This window comes from Puma concolor, chromosome B2, assembly GCF_028749965.1.
Source record: "Puma concolor isolate L17-30 chromosome B2, mPumCon1.1.hap2, whole genome shotgun sequence".
Lineage (NCBI taxonomy): Eukaryota > Metazoa > Chordata > Mammalia > Carnivora > Felidae > Puma > Puma concolor.
In genome coordinates this window covers 2,899,111-2,908,142 of record NC_141671.1, presented here as the reverse complement: position 1 = coordinate 2,908,142, position 9,032 = coordinate 2,899,111, and the positions used below count along the sequence as shown (strand labels likewise).

The 9,032-nt window shown below is 42.1% G+C and overlaps 1 pseudogene; it reads left to right on the top strand.

Annotated features, from left to right (window-relative positions):
• Positions 1–2,351: 2,351 nt before the first annotated feature.
• Positions 2,352–2,855, top strand: LOC112853463 (peptidyl-prolyl cis-trans isomerase A pseudogene; annotated as a pseudogene).
• Positions 2,856–9,032: the final 6,177 nt, after the last annotated feature.

Below are 9,032 nucleotides of genomic sequence, written 5' to 3'. Positions count from 1 at the left end.
ACAGCTCAGATGGGGCCATGTATCTGGGGCCTCATTTCTTCACAGAGCACCTTTTGCAAATAAAATATTCGATGTGCTCTTTCACTTACATGCCTGCTGCTTCATCTGTGATGGTTGAAATAGCTGGGAGGTTAATGGGGGCACTCCTCCAGCAAGGAATCTCAGGGTAGTTAGACATGCTTGCTGGCTGCCTCTTGTGTGAGCGTTCTGATAGACCGTGGTGGACACCTTAAAGGTTTTTATGACCAGTCTCCAAAGTTCCAGAATGTCTACTTTCACAACATTCTGTTGGTCAAGTGAGTCACGAGGCCAGCCAGTCCGGCTTCCAAGGGAAAGGAAGAATACATTGTTTCTATCATTAGGGGAATGGCATTATGTGTGCAGAGGGAAGAAATTGGTGAACCTCATGGAGACCATCTACCACAAGCTTGAAAAAGGGAACACAGAAAAATGTCTTCACGGCCTTGGTAAATGAAGACTTCAAAAGGACACGAAAAGGGGGCACCCGGGTGGCTCGTTGGGTTTAGCATCCAACTTTGGCTCGGGTCACGATCTCACAGCTTGCGAGTTTGAGTCTCACGCTGGGCTCTGTGCTGACAGCTCAGAGCCTGGAGCCTGCTTCAGATTCTGTGTCCCTCTCTCGCTCTGCCCCTCCCTCACTTATGCTGAGTCTCTTTCTCTCTCTCAAGAATAAATAAAACATTAAAAAAAATTTTTGACAAAAAAAAAGGACACAAAAAGTACTGACAATATATGAAAAAAAAAGTTAGAATTCATCAAAATTTAAAACCGCTGATCATCAAAAGACACCGTTGTGAACATCAAAAGGCAGACCACTGGGTATTGGAGAAAACACTTAACTTACACATAGCTGATAGAAAGACTCATCTCCTGAACTTATAAAGAACTCCAACATGAATACTAAAAAATACTTTAAAAACGGGCAAGCAACTTGAACAAAAACTTAAAAAAAAAGAGATCCAAATGGCTAATAAACATATGAAAAGATGCTCAACTCAGTACTCATTCAAAAAAGTGCGATAAGGTCTTCCTTACTGTGAATAGTGGCTAAAAACACAAGGAGGACAATACCAAGTGTCGGTGAGGATGTGGAACAACTTGAACTCTCATCCTTTCTTGGTGGGAGTGTTAAAATGGTGCAGCCGCTTTGGAGAGCTGTTTGGCAGTTTCCATTAAAGTTAATAAACACCATATCAGTTACCTATTGTCCCATTAACTAACCATCTCAAGGTTCAGGGGCATCAAACAATACATCTTTAATTTGTTTGTGATTCTCTGGATCAGCAACTTGGACTTAGTTCAACCAGATGGTTCTCCCACTAGTCTTGCTCAGGGAAGACAAGACCGGGCAATGCATTATGGCTTGTCTGGGACCGGATAAAACGACTTCATTCTTATGTTCGGTGATGGCTGTTGGTTCCCTGTCTTCAGGAAGCTAACCCAGGCTTCTTCACATGGCAACAGTGTTCCAAGAGGACATACACTTTTCAGATTTCTGAACATTATGTCACGTTCGCTGATAAGCTATTGGCCAAAGCTACTCGCATAACTAATGTGTGTGGGAGCTAGAAAAAGACATGGATATAGGGAGGAGGCCACTACTTGACAATATATTCCATATTCTTATTCTATGATCTCAAGGTTCACTCCTAGGCATATAGTCAATGAGAATGAATGTACGTGTCCACCAAAAACTTACAGTGTATCTACTGTCAAGACCCCCAAAGACCACCATATCAGCTAGTGATCAAGCAGAGCTGAGTTTATTGAACCCACCGCAGAAATGGAAAATACTCTCTTGACAGTCCATTGGTATCTCAAAAAGGGAAAATTAGGATATTTATAAGGTTTTCAGACCTGGCATGAACGATTATGAGGTGAGCCTTGCAAAACAAAGAATTGGTTGAGTTTGGGCAGAGCTTAAAAATAGTAGCTTTATGGGGTGCCTGGGTGGCTCAGTCTGTTGAGCATCTGACTCTTGACTTCGGCTCAGGTCATGATCTCATGGTTCGTGACACTGAACCCTGCATCAGGCTCTGCACTGACAGCACGGAGCCTGCTTGGGATTCTGTCTCCCTCTCTCTCTGCCCCTCTTCTGCTTGCTCTCTATCTCTGTCTCAAAATGAATAAAACAAACAAACAAACAAAAACTTAAAAAAAATAGTAGCTTGGTGGGTACAACAAGGTGAAGGTGTTGAAGGAAAGCTTGATAAGTGAGCTGTTCAGTTGGTATTTCCTGGAGCAAGATATTAAGTTATTATTACTTGGTCTCAGTGTTTACAGTAGGGATTGGAGCTTTGCGGATGCCAGAGCCCAGGAGCCGCCCACTCATGATCCACCCCACTGTCTTCTTCAACATCACCCTGGACAGCAAACCCTTTGGCCATGTCTCCTTCGATCTGTTTGCAGACAAAGTTCCAAAGACAATGGAAAATTGTTGTGTTCTGTGCACTGGGGAGAATGGATTTGGTTATAAAGTTTCCTGCTTTCACGGGATTGGTTCACGATTAATGTGCCAAGGTGGTGACTTCACACGCTATAATGGCGCTGGCAGCAAGCCCACTTATGGGGAGAAACTTGATGAGAATGTCATCCTGAAGCATAGGGATCCTGGCATCTCATCCATGGTCCGCTGGACCCAACACGAATGGTTCCCAGGTTTCGTCTGCGCTGCCAGCACTGAGTGTGATGGTGAGCAGGTGGTCTTTGGCAAGACGAAAGAGGGCACGAATGTTGTGGAAGCCAGGGAACACTTTGGGTCCAGGAATGGCAAGAGCAGCAAGATCACCGTTGCCGACTGCGGACAAATCTAGTGCATTTGACTCGCGTTACATCTAAACTGCCAGACTGTTCCTTCTGTCGCTCAGGGGAGCAGTCCTTCACCCCCATCTGCTCGAAACATCCTACAATCTTTGTGCTCTGGCTGCAGTTCCGTGGGTCCCCTAGTTTCCTGATTCCCCTCCAAGTCTAGCTGGATTGCAGAGCTACGTTTATGATTACAAAATAAAAGCTGAACAACAACAAAATAAAAAAAATAATAAAATAGGGATTGGGAAAGTGTGTCTGGGCCCAGTTCAACACAGGGACAGAAAATTATGGCTTCAGTCCTCCCCACGCGATCAAACAGTTTGGTGTTCCAATATTAGTGAGAGTGAGAATGTAAAGCAGCTTGATATTGATTGGTGGGTTTCTTCTGGGTCTTTTGTGTTGTATGTATGCATATATGTATGTATGTATTTGAGAGAGCACAACTGGGGGAGAGGGGCAGAGGGAGAGAGAGAATCCCAAGCAGGCTCCCCACCTAGCATGGAGCGCAACACAGGGCTCAATCCCACGACCTGAGCTGAAATCAAGAGTCAGATGCTCAATAACTGAGGCCCCCAGGCACCCCTCTTCGGTGTCTTTGTTAACAGTGTCTCTCTAAATCTCATATGTGTTTCTGCTTGTAAGAAGGAATCAGTCCTGGTAAGTGGGAATTTAAAAAAATTTTTTTTAAATATTTATTTATTTTTGAGACAGAGAGACAGAGCATGTGCAGAGGAGGGGCAGAGAGAGAGGGAGACACAGAATCTGAAGCAGGCTCCAGGCTCTGAGCTGTCAGCACAGAGCCTGACGCGGGGCTTGAACTCGTCAATTGCCAGATCATGACCTGAGCAGAAGTCGGACGCTCAACCGAGTGAGCCACCCAGGCGCCCCTTAAATGGGAATTTTTTTAAGTCTACATTTCACATTAACAATTTTTTTTTTTTACATTTATTTAATTTTGAGAGACAGAGCACAAGTGGAGGAGGGGCAGAGAGAGAGGGAGACACAGAATCTGAAGCAGTCTCCAGACTCCAAGCTGTCAGCACAGAGCCCGACATGGGGCACGATCCCACAAACCATGAGATCATGACCTGAGCCGAAGTCGGCCGCTCAACTGACTGAGCCCCCCAGGAGCCCCTACATTTCGCATTTTAAAGCCACATTGTATTTACTCCCGATTCCCTTGCAGTTTCTGAAGTGGCAGGAAGATCATGCTCAGCCGTAAGTGGTAGGTCTGTACCCGCTCTGTTCTCCTGAAAAGGACTGACCGCGTTCGTCCTTCCGCTTTAATAGCTGAAAGCAAGTGTTATAACTAAGAACTCTCGACCAAATTGAATAAATCATTTGGTGTTGAGGAGAAAAAGCCCCAGTAATGTCATCCTGCTCACTGTCCACAACTTTTCGCCTCACCTAGTCTCTTAAATGTTACCTTGCAGGACATTAACTGACTTTGGAAAGCCAAAATCAGTGCACGATTTTCACGTTAAGTAATTTAGCAGATGTTAATTTATTAGACACTGGTAGAAACACAGGGGAGAGCAATCATCATACTGTCTGCTCTCTTGGAACTACTAGATCCAGTGGGGAGGAAGCAACAGGCCCAAGTTCACATGCAAATGCATAGGGACAATTGCCATAACGACAATATCCTAAAAGCTACCATACAAGTGTACTGCATGCCAGGAACTGTTCTGAGCTCTTCATAAACTGAATTATTGAATCCTCCCCCAAAATAAACACTTCACTTCCCGTTGTTATTTTTACAGATGAAGCAACCGTGGCACCGAAAGGTCACATGAGCTATGATCCCACAGTTAGGCGGCAGAGTTGCGTCTGACCCCAGGCCACCTGGATCCAGAGTCCACATTCCCAAACACCACCCTGCCCTCATTCTGTGAGTTCTCTTCATAAGTCTTGCGACTGCTCAATATAAAAGCTATGACCACAAAGTATAAGATGTTGTAGTAAGGTACAGGTATGGGCTGAAGGGAGACATTATGATTAAGGGAATTAAATTGTCGATTTAAAGGATGAAGTGGCATTATTCAGCGAAAGAAGCAGAGACAAAATGAGTACCGTTTTAGAGAATGACACATTCCAAGAACAGGACGTGGAAAATCGGTTTACCGTTCAAGAACTTGGACCAGGGCAGTGTGGGTGCAGTAGGGAGAGAGGTGACGCTGGAGGAGTAGGTAGGAGTCATGTCACACGGGACTCTGAAGACATGTTAAGGAGCTTGTATTTCAATTATAACACAAAGCCAAAGCCATGAGATGTTCTATGCACAGGGACAACATGATAATAATGCATCTGTAAGTCTCACTCCACTTGCCCTGTGGATGTGGGTTCCTCTACATTTATATCTGGGTATTACAGAGTAGAGTTGCCATCTTTTCAGGATCTGCTCTAGGGGTCTCTAGACTATTTTTTCATTTTGCCGACTTCCAGGGAGAAAGCCCTCAATGGACCCTGGCCTGGATGTCTCAGAGAGCCTCAAGTCTCATGCAAGCCATCAGTCTGCTTTTTCCAACCATTAGTTCTGGCAGGCAAAGGGGATATCTTGAGGGTAAGAGCAGAGATGAAATGTTAAATTAGTAACTCTCCAAGAATCCTCTGTAGACATTAAATGGGTTCAAAGGCACATCAAATGTATGCTAATAATAATAATAATAGAGACTTCAAATATACTTTCAGACAAGTTTAAGATTCTAAACATTAAACAAGATAACAAAGGACATTGTAACAATGGGGTTTTCTCTATACAAGAAAGATGTGCCATGAAATCATTTAGCATCAGTCTTTACAAGGTACAGTACGAGAATTTAAAAGAGGAAGTCATATGAAAACATTCTCAGTAGGAAAATTCACCTAAACCTGCACAGCCATTGGCCAATTAAGCATACAAAACTAATAATTTAAGATGCGGATCCAGGGGCACCTGGGTGGCTCAGTCAGTTAAGTATGCGACTCTTGATTTTGGCTCAGGCCATGATCTCACTGTTTTGTGAGTTCAAGCCCTGCATCCAGCTCTGCGCTGACAGTTGGAGCCTGCTTGGGATTCTCCCTCTCTCTCTGCCCTTCCCCGTTCATGCTCTGTCTCTCTCAAAATAAATAAATACACTTAAAAAAATAAAAAATAAAATATGGATCCAGTTTATAAGCTTAAATATTTATAGGCTAAAAGCAAGCAGCAGAAAAGAAAAATTATAGAGTACAAATCAAGGAAATAAAACACAAGAAAACAATCAAGAAAAATTAATGAAATCAAAGGCTGAATCAATAAAATTGATGAACTTCTAGCCAGACTAGACAGAGAGAGAGGACACAAGTTACCAAAACCGTAAATGAAAGAGGGGTCATCAGCACTGACCTCGGGGACCTTAAACTGATAATAAGGGGATACTATGAACGAGTCTATGACCATGAATTTGATAAACTAGATGAAATGCACCAATTCCTTAAAAAAACAAACTAATAAAAGTCAAATGTGGAGAAATAGATAATCTGAATAACAATTTCCATTAAATAAATTGTCGATAATTAACACTTTCTTAAATAATAAAGCACCTGGCTACACTGGTAAATTCTAAAAAACATATACCCATCTTCCACAACCTCCTCTAGAAAATTACAAGAAGCAGAAAAATTTCCTAACTTATTCTATGAGGCCAGCTTTACCCTAACACCAAAACTGACAATAACACACATATATTTGCTCTCTCAACTGACAGGGTCTAGAAGCATCGATGTCCCAAGAACTGTGAGCAAACCTCACAGTCAGGTCTTGATTTCTTAAAAAAAAATTTTTTTTTCAACGTTTATTTATTTCTGGGACAGAGAGAGACAGAGCATGAACTGGGGAGGGGCAGAGAGAGAGGGAGACACAGAATCGGAAACAGGCTCCAGGCTCTGAGCCATCAGCCCAGAGCCTGACGCGGGGCTCGAACTCCTGGACCGCGAGATCGTGACCTGGCTGAAGTCGGACGCTTAACCGACTGTGCCACCCAGGTGCCCCAACAGGTCTTGATTTCTAATGCCAATCTCCAATAAAGGAACCTGGGCTTTCTGAAGAAATGATTGATTTTAGGACTAAGGAAGGGAATATACAAGATAATACTGGAGCATTTTATTGGACTGGAAAGTAAGGAAGTGGTCAAAGTGACATGGCAGGCAAGGGAAAAACCTCCCAGAGGCCAAAGTGGTAGCAATTTGAGTGAAACAAAATAAATAAATTGTATTGAGCTATACCCAAAGTATGAAATAAATATCTGTGATCCATATTGATATAAATAAATGAACATTAAATAAATGGGAGAAATAGACATAAGTCTCATGCAGAAAAATTCTACATAATTTATGCAAATACTCCACCCTCAAGGAATTGGAGCCACAACTCTTAGTGACTATGGTACATGCGTAGTAATCTACTCTCAAGGTATATGGGATGTACGCAAAGGGGGAAATGGGTAAGTTGACCGTGGAGAAATCTGGCAAATCCACCTCAGCCAGCTGTCCAGAGCAACACGGACAGGATGAGTCATGTTGATGGCGTGTGTCCTCGATAGGATTTTATGAGAATGGCACTTTATCTGTATGTGTTTCCTCCCAGAAACATAATCTCAGTCTATTTATAAGAGAAAAAGTCCAACAAGTGTCGGCGGAGGGACAGAACTCCTCCAAACTGTGGACGTCATCCAAAACAAGGAAAGTCTGAGAAACTCAAAGCCAAGAAAAGTTTAAGGCGCCATGATGACTATATATAAACATATCACTAAATAAGGTGATATGCTGGATAAGACCGTGGAACAGAAAAGGGACATTAGGTAAAACTAAGGAAAATATGGACTTTAGTTAATAGCAATGTATTAATATTGGCTTATTAGTTGTGACAAATGTACCATACTGATATGTTTGGAATAGAGGAAACTGGGTATTAGTGATATGGACATTCTCTGTACCATCTTTACAATATTTCTGCAAACTTAAAATTGTTCTAAACGAAAATTTATTTTAAAATTTTCAAGTTAAGGGGTACCTGAGTGGCTCAGTTGGTTAAGCGAATGACTCTTGATCTCAGCTCAGGTTTTGATCTCTAGGTCGTGAGTTCAAGCCCCGTGTTGGGCTCCAGGCTGGGTTTGAAGCTTGCTTAAAAAAAGAAATAAATAAAAATTAAAACTTACAGGTTAAAACAGAATACACATTTGTCTTAAATTCCTATGGAGGATTTGCCAAAAGTTCCCATGTATTAGACTGCAAAGAACATTTCAATTAATCCTAAAAAAACAAAACTGTTAGAGGCATCATTTTCTTTTTTTTGTATTTTTTTTTAATATTTATTTTTGAGAGAAAGAGAGTACAAGTGGGGGAGGGGTTGAGAGAGGGGGACAGAGGATCTGAAGCGGGCTCAGTGGTGACCACAGAGAGCCCAATGCAGGGCCCAAACTCATGAACCCTGAGGTGATGAACCATGAGGTCACCAACCATGAGGTCACGACCTGAGCTGAAGTCGGAAGTTCAACGGACTGAGCCACGCGGGTGCCCCATAAGGCATCGTTTTCTAATCACAATAAGAAGTAAAACCTAATAAAATCTTGAAAGCAAACAGACATAATTCAAACCTAGAATTGTTTACAAAGGCTATGAATGTATTCATTTTATCAATTATAAAATGTTTAGAAAATACTGACAAAATACTGCATATTATTTTCTGAGATTTTACTAAGTCAGTGCTTCCATGAAATTCATAGCCTCAAATAGTTAAGGCAGAAAATGATAAAATTGTATCTTTTTTTTTTTAAATTTTTTTTTCAACATTTTTAATTATTTTTGGGACAGAGAGAGACGGAGCATGAACGGGGGAGGGGCAGAGAGAGAGGGAGACACAGAATCGGAAATAGGCTCCAGGCTCTGAGCCATCCGCCCAGAGCCCGACGCGGGGCTCGAACTCACGGACCGCGAGATCGTGACCTGGCTGAAGTCGGACGCTTAACCGACTACGCCACCCAGGCGCCCCGATAAAATTGTATCTTATTCTTCATTTCTAGGATTATTCTATTCTTTTATTTTTTAATTTACTTTTTTGGTTTTGTCAACTCTCATTTGACATCTTCCTGGGCTTTTTTATTTATTTTTTTTTATTTTTTTTTATTTATATATGAAATTTATTGTCAAATTGGTTTCCATACAACACCCAGTGCTCATCCCAA